At 44.3% G+C, this 17,206-nt stretch overlaps 1 protein-coding gene across 2 annotated transcripts in view; it reads right to left on the bottom strand.

Annotated features, from left to right (window-relative positions):
• Positions 1-15,988, bottom strand: part of LOC109868145 (RIMS-binding protein 2) — a 68,467-nt gene extending 52,479 nt beyond the window's left edge. For both annotated transcript variants that reach the window (XM_031803152.1, XM_031803151.1), the window contains exon 1: positions 15,556-15,988. The gene's annotated coding sequence lies outside the window, so the exon portion shown is untranslated. The remainder of the gene's footprint in view (positions 1-15,555) is intronic.
• Positions 15,989-17,206: the final 1,218 nt, after the last annotated feature.

Below are 17,206 nucleotides of genomic sequence, written 5' to 3' on the forward strand. Positions count from 1 at the left end.
AGGCCTGAAGACACACACTCTTGTCTTCCCTTGCTCCCTTTCACACACCCACACAAACCACACATATGTACAGGGTACACTCAGGCACAGTTGCACATGCATTCTTTATCAATATCATTGTAACTAGAGTATAAATATCAGTGGATCTAAGTGATTTAGTTTCAGCTTTGTTTCTAGAACCTACCTTCAGTAGTCAAGTCCCATATCAATGCAGCTATGATGTAGTAAGTGGAGCTAGGCAGTTTCCAAAAAGCCTCCTCCCTATCACCAAAAATACACTTACACAGGGCTGCACAGATTTCTTCTTCCTCTACAAAGAATTCAATCAGTCTACATTGTAGAAGAGGAATATACACCCTGTAATATATGACACAGTACTGAGATCAAAGAGCACATTTCTGCTGAGGAGATTCCCATCGTCTCCAACCCATCGGCCAGGAAAAGGGAGAGGTTCATGTCACACAACCAACCTCCAAAATCAGGAAAAGACACCACTGTCTCTATAGTACTTTCTTATTTGCATTTCCCCCCACCCAATCTACGCTCCTCCGCTCCCCTCCTTGCTTATCTACCTCACTTGCTTTGGCAATGTTAACGTATGTTTCCCATGCCAACAAAGCCCCTTGAATTGAATTGAGTGTAGGTGACAGCAGGCCTAAGTGACCACACAGACCACACAGCTATGAGAAATGGGTGGCAGCGTACAGTGAGGCAGAGCTGACAATGCTGGAGTGCCCAGTGTCCATGATGTACAATTGCACTCCATCTTCCAGCTCTCCTCCGGCACAGTATATGGGAAAAGCTTCCCTCAGCCAGCCACAGAGCTGCATGTGCACACTAAAACCACAAACCATGCAGCCTACACACATTACCGCCATACATAAATAACCACACACACATGTGCCAAACACAGGCAAGACACCCAAGGGATAGAGAGAGGGAGGGAAGGAGATGAGAAGATGAGAAGAGAGAGAACGATAGATACTATGCAGTTGTTGGGGGAGGCCAAGTGATGATAAGGAGCAGTATTTACCGTGTCTGCTGGCTAGCTACAGTAGCATTGTAGCACGGTGACTGAGATGTTGCTAGTGTTCCTTCCTTCCTATTATCTTGGGTGGCTAAATGTCAGGCGGCTGCAGCAGCGGCGCCTGGGCCTGCGTCTCTCCCTCCCTTCCTCCACCTCTCTCATTCCTCCACCCCCTGACTCTCTGTCCCCCTTTCCTCCTGTCTCTCTCTCTCTCTCTCTCTTTCTCTGCCTCCTGACTATCTCTCTCTTCTCTCTGTCTCTCTCCCTCCCTTCCTCCACCTCTCTCATTCCTCCACCCCCTGACTCTCTGTCCCCCTTTCCTCCTGTCTCTCTCTCTCTCTCTCTCTCTCTCTCTCTCTGCCTCCTGACTATCTCTCTCTTCTCTCTGTCTCTCTCCCTCCCTTCCTCCACCTCTCTCATTCGTCCACCCCCTGACTCTCTGTCCCCCTTTTCCTCCTGTCTTTCTCTCTCTCTGCCTCCTCTCTCTCTCAGGCTCTCTGGTTGTACAGCTATCTCCAGAATACCCTTTGCCGAATTAATCTCCTACCAGCAGCAGTAGTTCCAGAGGGCTGTACTGCAACCTCGGGAGTAGTCCTACGAGGAGGAAGCTGCCCCGCTTGCCTGTCTGCTGGGGGCTGGGCTTCCAGTGGGCTGCCTGACTGACTGCCTCACTACCTGACTGACTGTCTGAAAGCTGGAGATAGTTGCTGAGGGGTTTGTCTGAGGGTGGATTGACCCCTCCTCCTATCCCTTCCTCCCCTCCTCCGCTCCCCTACTTGTAGCTATGGAGCAGCATAGTGTATGGGGTGGGGCTAATTGGGCAGTGCTTGACTGATGCTGCTCTCTCTGTCACACACACAAGCAAGCAAACACAATGCTAACTGCTAGAAAGCTAAAAGTGTATGCTGTCGGTGACTGCAGAATGGGTGGAACCTATTTGAATGTAGTCACATACTGTAGTTCTCTGTCTTTCAGGGCTCTGACGCTGGGGTCTGTATGTATGCAGATTACGTTCCTCTGCATACACTGTGTGTGTGTGTGTGTGTGTGTGTGTGTGTGTGTGTGTGTGTGTGTGTGTGTGTGTGTGTGTGTGTGTGTGTGCGTGTGTGTGTGTCTGTGCAAGACAAACAACTTTTTTTGAAATGTGAAAAATGCTGATCACACACCTGAGCATTGAACAAGATCCTAAGGGGCAAAGGAGGAGAACGATGTAACGAGAGGAAGAAAATAAGAAAGAATATGAAGTCATAAGAGAGTATGACATAAGAATCAATTGCGCAGGATGCGCAGTGCACACTCCGAACCAAAAACATGCTGGATCTGTTAATAATCTGCTGTGTGTTTTGATGCTTGCTGATGGCAAATTGAATGAGTAATCTTCTCAGTTCTAACACAAATTGAATCAGAGCAAATACACACACACACACACATTCTTCCTCTCATAATTCTATGCCTTAATAAGTGTGCGTGTGTGCCCAGTGCTGTTGGGTCCAAAATGACTTAATCTGGTTAGTCAGATTTGAAATAATCCAGGAAGGCCCTGCATTTCAATGGTGTCATATTTTTTTGCACATATTGCTCCTTGCTTTAGATCTGGTTTATAAGATTCATATGGCTGAGATTCTATAGAAAATAGACCAAACATTTATATTGCTGAATTTGACTGAAAGAACAGGTGGTATTACTGAAATGGGTCTGCTTTTCCAGCTCTCTCACTTCGAGGGGTCATTTCAGTCATTAATAGCTCGAGGACAGGAGCAGGCAGTTGCCAAAGCAGCACAACTAAAAACACTTCCTAAGTTGTGTTGATTTGTGGGCCATGTAACACAGCTATTTGGACAAGCAGTAGTAAAGGCTTTCTAAATTCAGATAGCCCCTTCCTTTGGCTAGCCGTGGCCTTTGAACCCTCTATGGACGTCATCATCCATGTGGGTATACTGACTAGTCACCCTTGCATTGCTACTGGGCAAAATCTGGGACTTTGTTTTGAGAATGTTATTTTGCTCTCATTGACTTTGTGTTGCATAGGAGTACAGTATTTAAACCTTTCACTTCTCAATAACAACAAGACTCCACAACAAGAAAATGACATATCAGTTTGGAAATGAAAAATCTACAGTCTCCAGACCATTCTGCTTCATAATGATAAACAACTCTCAGCACGTGTATTTTCTTTAGATTTATTTAGAACTTAACAGAGAAGGATTATTTGACTATCATAAGTAATACACTGAAAAGCATTACGACCCCCCCACCCCACCCCATGACTATCATAAGTAATACACTGAAAAGCATTACGACCCCCCCCCACCCAACCCCATGACTATCATAAGTAATACACTGAAAAGCATTACGACCCCCCCACCCCCACCCAACCCCATGACTATCATAAGTAATACACTGAAAAGCATTACGACCCCCCCCCCCCACCCAACCCCATGACTATCATAAGTAATACACTGAAAAGCATTACGACCCCCCCACCCCCACCCAACCCCATGACTATCATAAGTAACACACCGAAAAGCATTACGACCCCCCCCCCACCCAACCCCATGACTATCATAAGTAATACACCGAAAAGCATTACGACCCCCCCCCCCCACCCAACCCCATGACTATCATACGTAATACACTGAAAAGCATTACGACCCCCCCCCCCCCCCCCACCCAACCCCATGACTATCATAAGTAACACACCGAAAAGCATTACGACCCCCCCCCCCACCCAACCCCATGACTATCATAAGTAATACACCGAAAAGCATAACGACCCCCCCACCCCACCCCCCATTTTCCCTGCTTTATCAAGCTAGGGATATTTACCACTTCTTTGCTAACAGGCCAAGGTTTTTTTCTGGATCAAAAAGGGCTTAGGTGGTGGGCACGGCAGAGGGTGTGGCGAAGTGTGCGGTTGGCCTGTCGGCATGGCAAAATTTTTGAGGACAATGTAGATGCCCCTATTTTAGTGGTGTAGAGAAATGTTTGCATTTTTAAGCCAATTCCCTGCACATTTCTCTATGTAGCAGAAATACACTTGAACAGTTTTAAAGCTAATTTCCTGCTATTCTACACATTTTGCCATGGAGCTGAGAACATGTTTCAGTTTGAATGCTAATTTCCTATAATTCTTTGCATTTTGCTCTCATACTGCTCTTTTGCTCAAACATAATAATAACATAATTACTGCTAAATTCAGTGTTTTGGGAATTTTCTAATCTCCCAGGCTTTATTTTGGTGATTGTTAGTCCCCAAAGATTATATTAATTTAAAATATATCAGTCAAATATCTACATACTTTTTGTACACACTATATATCTGGTTTTAGTCATTTAAGTTTGCACTGAAAGCATTTTTCCATCCCCAAAGTTTTGGAGGAACACTAAACGATCTTGTCCAAATCAGTTACATTATTAAAAGCTGTCTTCATTCAAAAAGCTTAGAACCTACTTCAATAAACTTAAAACATAAAACTATTTTACAAATGGAAGATAAAATACTTACATGGAAAAGACAGGCTTTACAGTGGAAACCCGGGAAAAGCTATTGGACAGGTGCTGGTGAATTGGGACAACATTTTTAGCAGATATAAATCAATTATTTCAAAATAGTATTAATTGCAGGAGCACGCACTTGTGCACACACGCATGCACAGACACCCACATACACACAAGCAAGTAGGTAGGTACAGTAAATAGGTGGTTATATATTTCAACTGACCTTTCAATTACTTAGCCTATGTGCCAGCAATGAGCTCTCTGCTCTGCCTCTGATTTGATTATGGGCTGGCTCAGTCCATTCAGATCTGGATCAAGTCCGCTTTTATTAATGCCAACACAAACCATGCGTCCAGCTGAACTCAGTGCCCAGGCTGGCTACACCCAAACTGCATGGGACTTGGTAGAGGAGTGGTGGGCCTTCGTAGGCACCCAATCCATTGCTTAATTAACCCAATAATTCATGGGTTACCCCATTTTCTGTTCCTGTCTGTCACGATACAGCTACTGTATATCTCATTGTGGAATAGAGGAATCGTGTTGGTTCTATACATTTTTTGCTCTATGAAAATGGTGCTGTGCTTTTAGCAGTCTCCTGGAGAGGATAATGGAGTTATGGAGGAGAGGAGAGGGAGAGGGAGAGAGAGAGAGAGAGAGAGAGAGAGAGAGAGAGAGAGAGAGAGAGAGAGAGAGGAAGAGAGAGAGAGAGAGAGAGAGAGCGAGAGAGAGAGAGAGCGAGAGAGAGAGAGAGAGAGAGAGGAAGAGGAAGAGAGAGAGAAGAGAGAAGAGAGAGATAAAAGAGCTCTGCTCTGTCTGGGTCTAATTCAATTAGGGAGGATGGAGACCTCAGCTGATGCAGACCCTACCGAAATCACTTTAGGAAGCATTCACCAAAACAATGTTAATTTCCTGGGGGCGAGTGGATTCAATAGAATGGCAATATAAGGTTTCATATTGGGATATTTTAAACCAGTGATTATGTCTTTCTGCATATGAATAACACACATTATTGACACTAATTATGACCCTGGCACTACACTGTTATAAGCCTTTATTATTAATTAGCAGTTTTTCCAGTTAGCATCCATATTATTATCATCATCATGAGGACCATCATTGAGGGGGCTGTGCCGGGGCTCGCACAGGAGAGGCGTTGCTATGGGGACTGTGTCTGGGAGACAGTTGTAGCCTTCTAGCGGGAGCGAGACCCTCCTTAAAGACACACAGGTCATTCCTCATGCAGGGTCTCTTCCTGCTATGCTCTGTCCGTCACTGAAGGGCTGCAGGCAGGCAGACAGACAGACAGACAGACAGACAGACAGACAGACAGACAGACAGACAGACAGACAGACAGACAGACAGACAGACAGACAGACAGACAGACAGACAGACAGACAGACAGACAGACAGACAGACAGACAGACAGACAGACAGACAGACAGACAGACAGACAGACAGACAGACAGACAGACAGACAGACAGACAGACAGACAGATAGACAGATAGACAGATAGACAGATAGACAGATAGACAGATAGACAGATAGACAGATAGACAGATAGACAGATAGACAGATAGACAGATAGACAGATAGATAGATAGATAGATAGATAGATAGATAGATAGATAGATAGATAGATAGATAGATAGATAGATAGATAGATAGATAGGCATACTGTATATCACACCTCACCTCTCCACTGTGTTAGCTGATATGTGATGAGCATTCTAACACAAAATGGTTGCCGTGCATCACCCAAGTGGGTGCCACATATTGGTGGATGAGGTGAGTTTCCCCCTTACTATGTAAAGTCCTTTTTGTACCTAAGTAGGTAGAAAGTTGCTATTTAAATTCAATCCATATACAGTGTGGTCCAACATTGCCTCCTTTGATAAAGAAGAGCAATAATGACTGTATAAAATAAGTAATTAAAATACGGAGCTTCAGTGAGCTCCAAAACTATTGGGACAGTACCTTGTACTCCAGCACTTTGTATTTGAAAAGGTACAATGACTATGAGGTTAAAGTGCAGACTGTCAGCGACCCCACTAATGCTCTTGTGGCTGAATGGAAGCAAGTCCCCGCAGCAATGTTCCAACATCTAGTGTAAAGCATTCCCAGAAGAGTAGAGGCTGTTATAGAAGCAAAGGGGGAACCAACTCCATATTAATGTCCATGATTTTGGAATTAGATGTTCGACTAGCAGGTGTCCACATACTTTTGGTCATGTAGTGTATATGTTTGGGGTGGCAGGGACCCTAGTGGTTAAGAGCGCTGGGCCAGTAACCGAAAGAGGGCAGGTTCGAATTCCAAAGCCAACTAGGTGAAAGATATGTTGATTTACCCCTGAGCAAAGCACACCTCCTGTAAGTCACTCTGGATAAGATCATCTGCTAAATGACTAAAATGGAAAAATGAGAACATATATTCCAGCATCCCCAATCTAGAAAACCTGTCACTATAACACAGTCCCACTCTGGCAACCCATGACTCATGTGGCATGTCCATTCTATTTCACAAAGCTGGAGTGAGCAAGAATTCCTCCTGCACAAGGACCATGGAGTTACGGAAATGACTGTTGTGTAACCATAACACAACAATGTGGATGTAATAACAGGTTTATGTGCATACGCAAACACTATTCACTCTGCTAGCATAATATTGTTCCCTGTAAATTATTTATATCACATTTACATATTTCATAATTGTTCCATGAGTTGATGTATGGCAATATGGAGAGCATGTCAGTGAAGTGGTCATTACCATAAGAGCGTTAAGATACTGGATGGACATAACAGCTGACCATCAAGTCACATGGATGCCAGGAAGCATGTTCCAGCCTTTAGGCCAATGACAAGACATTAGCGTGCGTACAGTAAGGTGCTCTGCACATCTCTGCCATCTCCGCCTTACATCTCCGTTGGGTGAAATTGATTTGGAACAAGTGAGGCTTGCAACAGCAAGAAGCCATTATGGTATGTCAGTTTCCCTTTACGAATCTGTCCCTATCTTGCTAGTGGGCTTGTTGCCAGGACAATAGCTCCAGCACCTTCCCTCCCTGGACCAGGAGGAGACCCAGAGGACTTCCACTCCTTCCCCCATTTTCCTTTCCTTACTTTTTCTTTGCTCTTCACTTCACCTCCACACACTCTCCTGACTGCACAATCCAAAGTGCCACAGCTCACCAGACCCACACATTTGCTATGCATGAGAGCTTGCCATAAAGACCTATATGCCATAAAGGAACAGAACACTCTCTAATCTATACAATATACATTCTCTGAGGACATAGATTGTGATAATGATAAATGCAGTAAAGAGTATGATAAAATATGATTAGGACTTAACCAATGGCTTGAAGGGCCAAACCGCTGGTTATCTGGAAACCTAACTGATCAAAAGCAGATATGGTGCAATATGCTGAGCTCTGGAGAATAGATGGCATTTTGTGTGTTCAGGATTTAGAGGGCCACTAGTAGGACACAGAGACAAACTCCTCCATCTGGTCTAAGGAGACCCCACTCCCAGGGGCACTTCAAAAGGTGCCATCCCTTAACCCAAGGAAGATATAAATGCAATCCCTTATTATTTGAAGGAAATTAAGGGGTGAAATCTGAAAAATACAGTACAGTTCAAAAGTTTGGGGTCACTTAGAAATTTCCTTATTTTTTAAAGAAAAAGCAACCTTTTTTTGTCCGATAAAATAGCATCAAATTGATCAGAAATACAGTGTAGACATTGTTAATGTTGTATGGAATGGAATATCTACATAGGCCCATTATCAGCAACCATCACTCCTATGTTCCAATGGCACGTTGTGTTAGCTAATCCAAGTTTAAGATTTTAAAAGACGAATTGATAATTAGAAAACCCTTTTGCAATTATGTTAGCAAAGCTGAAAACTGTTGTTCTGATTAAAGAAGCAATAAAACTGGCCTTCTTTAGACTAGTTGGGTATCTGGAGCATCAGCATTTGTGGGTTTGAGTACACGCTCAAAATGGCCAGAAACAAATAACTTTCTTCTGAAACTCGTCAGTCTATTCTTGTTCTGAGAAATGAAGGCTATTGCGAGAAAGGCTACATGCGAGAAATTGCCAAGACACTGAAGATCTGGTACAACGCTGTATACTACTCCCTTCACAGAACAGCGCAAACTGGCCCTAACCAGAATAGAAAGAGTAGTGGGAGGCCCTGGTGCACAATTGAGCAAGAGAACAAGTACATTGGAGTGTCTAGTTTGAGAAACAGACACCTCACAAGTCCTCAACTGGCAGCTTCATTAAATAGTACCCACAAAACACCAGTCTCAATGTCAATAGTGAAAAGGCGACTCCGGGATTGCCTTTTTCTTAGAAACTCTGCCTAGAAGGCCAGCATCCCGGAGTCGCCTATTCACTGTTGACATTGAGACTGGTGTTTTGCGTGTACTATTTAACTTCTTCGATATAGGGGGCGCTCTTTTAATTTTGGGATAAAAAAACGTTCCCGTTTTAAACAAGATATTTTGTCACGAAAAGATGCTCGACTATGCATATAATTGACAGCTTTGGAAAGAAAACACTCTGACGTTTCCAAAACTGCAAAGATATTATCTGTGAGTGCCACAGAACTGATGCTACAGGCGAAACCAAGATGACATTTCAAACAGGAAATGCCCCAGATTTTGAAAGCGCTGTGTTCCAATGTCCCCTTATATGGCTGTGAAAGCCTACAACTTTCTGTCGTTTCCCCAAGGTGTCTGCAGCATTGTGACGTATTTGTAGGCATATCATTGGAAGATTGACCATAAGAGACTACATTTACCAGGTGCCCGCTTGGTGTCCTCTGTCGAAATTATTGCATAATCTCCAGCTGCGTGCATTTTTCCATTTGCTTCAGAGGAGAAAAGCAACTGCCACGAATGACTTATCATCTAATAGATGTGAAAAACACCTTGAGATTTGATTCTAAACAACGTTTGCCATGTTTCTGTCGATATTATGGAGTTAATTTGGAAAAAAGTTTGGCGTTGTAATGACTGAATTTTCGGGTATTTTTCTTAGCCAAACGTGATGAACAAAACGGAGCGATTTCTCCTACACACATAATCTTTTTGGAAAAACGGAACATTTGCTATCTAACTGAGAGTCTCCTCATTGAAAACATCTGAAGTTCTTCAAAGGTATATTATTTTATTTGAATGCTTTTCTTGTTTTTGTGAAAATGTTGCCTGCTGAATGCTAGGCTTAATGCTATGCTAGCTATCAATACTCTTACACAAATGCTTGTGTAGCTATGGTTGAAAAGCATATTTTTAAAATCTGAGATGACAGTGTTGTTAACAAAAGGCTAAGCTTGTGAGTGAATATATTTCTTTCATTTCATTTGCGATTTTCATGAATAGTTAACGTTGCGTTATGGTAATGAGCTTGAGGCTATGATTACGCTCCCGGATACGGGATTGCTCGACGCAATAAGTTAATAAAGCTGCCAGTTGAGGACTTGTGAGGCATCTGTTTTTCAAACTAGACACTCTAATGTACTATGAAATGTCTAAGTGACCCCAAACATTTGAACAGTAGTGTACATGTTTTCAACACCCCAAATTCAATTTCTTTAGCATCTATCAGGGCTACAGAGCAAACAACTTTCCTAAGATGACAGTACAGGAGGACATAAGAAACACAATGTCATAACTGCCAGTCTCACATAATGACATGTGTGTCCAGGCATAGCCTCCTCCCCAGGGCCTGTCATACAGTAAAGAGGGGATGGGGCTGTGACTGTGGCTGTGACTGCATGGAGCCAGGGATCCAGGGCAGAGTTAGGCCAGTCTGAAGTGACAGCTGACTCAAGGGAACACTGATGCTGCCTCTGTCCCTGCCTGCTGAAATTAGCCACCCTCCAGTGGACACGTCTCCTCATGACTCCCTCTAAACACTCCTTCCCCTCAGGGAGGTGTGTGTGTGTGTGTGTTAATGGGAGTTGATGAGAGAACACAGAAACACTTCTCAGACCTGCTTACACTACACACAGCTCTGTGGAAGGACACAGAACGAGAGAGGGCCGGCTGACGAGCTGATGTGACGTCCAGGCGTCTCACAAAGCATTATGGGTGAATGATATAGGGCTGGACGTTGGGAAGCTACCGTTTGAAATCCCTAGTGGGGTGTAGTGGTCCTGTTGAGCGCCTAAGCGAGGCACTTACCCCGCCCAGGCACTGCAATATCTAGAGATATAAAAAGCAACATATCCACCTAGACAAAAGCAACCTGTAGTGCATTGCTTTAAAAGGATGCCTGAATTCAATGTACTGTCTCCCTCTCCCTCTTCATGTTCTGTCTCCCTCTCCCTCTTCCTGTTCTCTCTAGCTCCCACTCTTCTGTGATACAGATTTCTCTCTGAAATGTTTCATTATCAAAGTGTATAATGAGGAAAATGTTTCTGAAAGCCAAGCTTGTCAGAACATCAATTTACAGTCTCTCTAAAAGCTTTTCAGACAAAACGGCTTTGGCCCATGAGTGACCTCTGATTGGAGGGTCTTCAAACTACATGAACCACGCCACAATAACACCAAAAGCCAAGAACACAAGTGTTTGTTTTATCTAGGCTATTATTATTATTTGATTCCTGAACTATGAATGTGTTTGGGTTATTAAACTGAACCTTCCAGGGGAGGATTTCCTAATCCTCACATACACACACACACACACACACACCGCTGTGCAAATCACTTACACTTACCATTGGAAGACTGTCAACCATCCAGCTGGCACACACATACAGCAGCCCCCCTGACAGACAGACCAACAGCCAGACAATCAGCCACAAGCAGCCATGCCACCAACCAGGCAGGAAGCAAGCCAGACAAACCGGCCAGCCTGTGGATCTGTCAACCAGACAGACAGATATCCAACCAGACAACCAAACAGCTCATATAGCAGGAAAAGAGACAGATGGACAGATAGATACTGTAGGTGAGACATCTCATTCAACATTGCTTTTTCGGGATCCGTGTCCCTTCCATGGGACGGTTGTGTTGCACTAACGTAAGCTAACGCGATTAGCATGAGGTTGTAAGTAACAAGAACATTTCCCAGGACATAGACATATCTGATATTGTCAGAAAGCTTAAATTCTTGTTAATCTAACTGCACTGTCCAATGTACAGTAGCTATTACAGTGCAATAATGCCATGCTATTGATTGAGGAGAGTGCACAATTTTAAACATGAACAGTTATTAATTAACAAATTAGGCACATTTGGGCAGTTTTGATACAATATTTTGAACCGAAATGCAACGGTTCATTGGATCAGTCTAAAACTTTTCACATACACTGATGCCATCTAGTGGCCAAAATCGAATTTTCACCTGGGCTGGAATAATACATCATGGCCTTTCCCTTGCATTTCAAAGATGAAAAAAAAGAAAGGTTGTTTTTTTCTTTGTATTATCTTTTACCAGATAGATTGTGTTATATTCTGCTACAATCCATTCACATCTCCATAAACTTCAAAGTGTTTCCTTTCAAATGGTACCAAGAATATGCATATTCTTGCTTCAGGGCCTGAGCTACAGGCAGTTAGGTATGTCATTTTAGGCGAAAATTGAAAAAAAGGAAGCGATTCTGGTTTAAGACCAGAGAATCAGACATCCAACCAGCCAACAAACCATCACATCCATCTACAAAAAGACAAACAGGGGGCCTCCTGAGTGGCGCAGCTGTCTAAGGCACTGCATCACAATGCAAAAGGCGTCACAACAGACCCGGACACCTGCAGGCTGACCTCAGTCGTCAGATGAACGGTGCTTCCTCCGACATTGGTGTGGCTGGCTTCTGGGTTAAGCGGGCGGGTGTTAAGAAGCGTGGTTAGGCGGATCATGTTTTGGAGGACGCATGACTCCACCTTCACCTCCCAAGCCCATTGGGGCGTTGCAGCGATGAGACAAGATCGAAATTGGGGAGAAAAAGGGGGTAAAACACAAATATATTTTTAAAAGAATATGACAATCAGGACAACATTCTACCTAGAGGATTCAGTCCTAGAGGAATCAAACCAACACACCCAATCAGAAAACCAGCCAGTCGGGCTGTAAGGAACCAGCTTCAAGAACTGTTACAGAATCCCCCTGCAGCGGGCGCTGTGGGACTAATTTCCAGCGTGCGGTTTACGTTTGGCTGGCGCAGCCTTATCTAACTCTCCCACTCACGTGACAGATATCGATCCACTCCAGCTCGTGGTTTCAGCCAATCAAACAGTCCCGATGCACTCCACACTCTGTCAATACATTGATGCATCCTGTGATAGGTCAGATGCTCCTAGCTAATCCAGCACTGGCCAGTCGGGTCCATTGCATGCTCTTTCAAGTGTAAAGTATTAGCTGGGCCTGAACTGTGTTTTCTCCAGTGTCAGAGCGTGGATGGACATACTGTATGTGCATGGGATGTGAAAACAAAGTAAGTTGTTGTCGCTGTTGTTATCATTGCAGTATGTGCTAGAGTAATAGTATTCTATGTAAGTTTTCATTCTTGTCATTATTATGTTACTACTAATATTGTGTGCGATGATTAGTCACTCTTTACTACTTCCTATTTCCTAAATATTTAAATACAGTCCTCGCTGTTGTGTGTTTCTTTGTAATAGCCTACTATCTGTATAATATATAGATAGTAGGCTATTGCAAAGAAACACACAACAACAATAATATACAGTCCTTGCTGTTATACTTACTGTGCTATTGACATGCTAGTCATTCATGTAGTGTTACTATGTAATATGTGGTTATTAGGTCATTATTAGATACAGTCCTTGTTGTTCTATCCCAAAAGCTTATTTCTCTCAGATTTTGTTTACGAATTGGATTACACCCCTGTTAGTGAGCATTTCTCCTTTGCCAAGATAGTCCATCCACCTGACAGGTGTGGCATATCAAAAATCTGATTAAACAGCATGATCATTACGTGCAGTATTGTCACACAACACAATACCACTGATGTCTCAAGTTTTGAGGGAGCATGCAATTGGCATGCTGACTGCAAGAATGTCCACCAGAAATGTTGCCAGAGAATTGAATGTTCATTTCTTTACCATAAGCTGCCTCTAACATCGTTTTCGAGAAATATGTCCAACAGTCATCACAACAGCAGAGCACGTGTAACCACACCAGCCCAGGACCGCCACATCCTGCTTCTTCACCTGCGGTATCATCTGTGGGAGGGGGGCACACTATTTCCTATATAGTGCACTACTTTTGACCCGAACCCAAGTAGTGCACTATATAGGTAATATGGTGCCATTTGGGACACAGTCCGTGATGGTTGCGATAAAGTGAAACCCAATGAAAGCCTTCCTCATTGCAGATGGACTGGAATAGAGTGAGAGTAGGAAAAAGCCTGAGGTCTGTTAGCTGCAACATCCAATGTGCCAAATGTCAACCTCAATAACACCACCTTTACCACCCTGTGGCCTTGAGACACTACTATACCAACACAGCCTGTGGGGTGCTCTCTCTACCTCCATTTGTCATGTGACCCTTTCTCTTTTTTATATATATATTTTGCTTACGGAACCTGGTATTCTCAGGCGGTCTCCTGTCCCAGTACTAACCAGGCCCGACCCTGAACAGGTGTGTTCAGGGTGGTATGGCCACAATACTTTTTTTTTACCCCATTTTCTCCCCGAATTTGGTCCCTTGGCTCATCTCTGTAATTCCTCAATAGGCTCTGGAGAGGCGAAGGTCGAGTCATGCATTCGCTGAAACATGACCCACCTGGCCACATACTACTTATCATACTGCTCTCTAAACTGGAGGTCAGTCGCACCAACGTGTCGGAGGAAACACCGTTCAATTGACGATCGGAGTTAGCTTACAGGTTCCTGGCCCTGTCAAAAGGAGTCGCAAGAGCACAATGAGCCAAGGAAAGCCCCACCGGACAAACCCTCCCCTACGACGGATGGCGCTGGGCCAATTGTGCACCGTCCTATGGGGCTCCTGGTCAAGGCCAGTTGTCACCCTGTCACCCTACACGTGTCATTGTAAAAGGCAGCTTGATTTTGAAGGTAATACCAGCTCATCACATAAAACCACCCACACACAGAGAATCCCTCTTAGTCATCCACTATAAGAACATTTAGCCTGGTCCTGGCCATATCTGCTCAGGTATATTCAACCCTGCAATTACCTACCCAGCCTACCTCCCTAGTCATGAGGTAGCCTCACCCAGCCTATCCTCTCCCCTCCCTCCACAGCCGTGCTGGCACTAGCCAGTCGGGGCCAAGTGGATTTCAGGCTGGCTAGTGGCCTAGCCCCATTTAGCCCTATACAGAAGCACAAAAGCCTGCATGGTGTCCTATAGACTGTAGACCCATGTAGCCAAGCTCTCCACAGGCCTTCCCAACTCCATCTAGCCATGGTCCTGCCTAATGTAGCTACTCAGTCTGGCCCAGCCTAACCCAGAGTGTTTCAGAGCTGCAGTCCCAGTCATAGCAGTCTCTCTCAAAGCAGCAGAGCAGAGTAGAGCTGAGGAGGAGCACGCAGCAGACAGACACTCTCTCTCTCCGCAACACAGCAGCGTCGCCCACGCAACCAAGTCCATGGGCACAAATCACAAATATGCATGTAAGTGTGCAAGCAAACACACACACACACACACACACACACACACACACACACACACACACACACACACACACACACACACACACACACACACACACACACACACACACACACACACACACACACCACACCTGGTTAGTCATGATATATTCCTGTTCAGTGGATTGAAGAGTAGTGTCATGGCTGACATCTACTGTAGTTTCTGAGTGTGTGTGTGTTTAGTGTAAACCAAGTCAATACCATACAAGTTTGTTTACAGAGATGTTCTTTGCACCATTGTTCCAATACTGATCTATCCCAGTCTGTGGTGAGAGCGTTACACATGCAGAAATGCATATGCTACATTTTGCAGAAGGTTATGGCGATAAGAATTCCCACTGAGACAGTGGCACAACACTAGTGGTGCATAGGGTAAAAAAGCTCCCTACCTCAAAGGCAGTTCCCCCTTTGTCTCAAAACGACTGTATCCTCCCTCTCATCACCGGCCGGCAAGGGTGACGCGGCAGTGGCGTGTGCCTACGTGTGTGTGCGCCGTGAGCGTTCCAAAGGCTAAATGGTTGGTCCAGTCTACAGCTCCGAGAGTCAGACGAACTAAGGCTCTCTCACACACACACACACCATCTCTCAGTTACTCGCTTGTGTTCCCGCTCTCTCTCGCGCTCTCTCCTCCTTAGTAGCACTCGCAGGTTCTCTATCACGACAAACTCCCTCCCTCCCCTACTTCTCAGCCTTTCTCTCTCTCTCTCCCTTCCCTGTCTCTCACAGATGCACGCGCATGCTCCGTGCAGTCCGCAACCCTCCTCTTTATTCCACTCACCAAAATTCACACACAAACCCACTGAAGGTTGTCAGCATTCATATCATTTGCCTGTGTAAATCTCAGCTCATTGATGTGTAAATGATTGCATCATGGATGACCGTTTCCTCTTCACGCATCTCCTCCCTGCAGTCCTCCCTGAGCAGCCTTCACACCCATGTCTAGCTCTCTCCATCTCTCTCACTCTCCTCTCTATTTTTTAGAATAGAGAAAGGCATGATCTGAGTATACTGGGTCGATGTATTCCTGCCCTGGATCACTTAACTCTGCTCCTTCTTCCATCCTCTTAGCCATGATTCATCATTCCTTTCTTCCCCCCATTCAAACACTGACATACGTCCCTCACTCTTTTCTTTCTATTCCTTCATGCATTTATTTTTGAACTGCTATGTCACCTGTCCTCAACCTAGGTTTGGTATAGTGAGATGTGTGCTTCCTGGCTCTGCTTGGACTCCTAAAAGACCCTTACCTTAAAGTACTGGAGGACATGGGCCAATGGAAAAACCAAAACTAACCAGGACAGACCAATCAAAACTCACCTTCACCTTGACTGACCAATAAGCAACAGTGCCCTCTCAGCCCTCCCCAATGCCAGATCATACCTCTAAAAGCAGAGTGGTGTTTTAGAGAGATTACAATATCACAGCAGCAGGTATTGGTTAAGCAGCTCTCTATTTTACAGGGCTGGAGATAGTTTTTTTTTCTCTCCCTATCTCCTCCACTCTGTTGCCTAGCAACGCCAGCTGCCCTCTCTCTCCGTCCTTAGATACGGTTCTTTATAAGCCAGTTGGTTTTCAGGCACAATGCAAAACCCTGTAAGACTCTAGTTGGTATTGGACAGAAAATGAGTCTGAGGAGGCAAGGTGTCATTTGACAAGACCTTTTAACCACACCCACTGAAGATGCTAATAACACGTCATCATGGATTTCACCCTGTTTCAACCTCTGATTGGTGAATCCAGACATTGCTTTTTACCATTGGGTCATTGGTGCTTTCAGTGAGATATGCTGTCCTCTCCTGGACACATTGACAACTGACTTACAGTATAACATATAAACAGCAAATTTAACAAAGATATGCATAACATTTGGGTTATACAGTGGGGAGAACAAGTATTTGATACACTGCCGATTTTGCAGGTTTTCCTACTTACAAAGCATGTAGAGGTCTGTAATTTTGTCATAGGTACACTTCAACAGTGGGAGACGGAATCTAAAACAAAAATCCAGAATATCACATTGTATGATTTTTAAGGAATTCA

Source organism: Oncorhynchus kisutch, linkage group LG23 (assembly GCF_002021735.2).
Source record: "Oncorhynchus kisutch isolate 150728-3 linkage group LG23, Okis_V2, whole genome shotgun sequence".
NCBI lineage: Eukaryota > Metazoa > Chordata > Actinopteri > Salmoniformes > Salmonidae > Oncorhynchus > Oncorhynchus kisutch.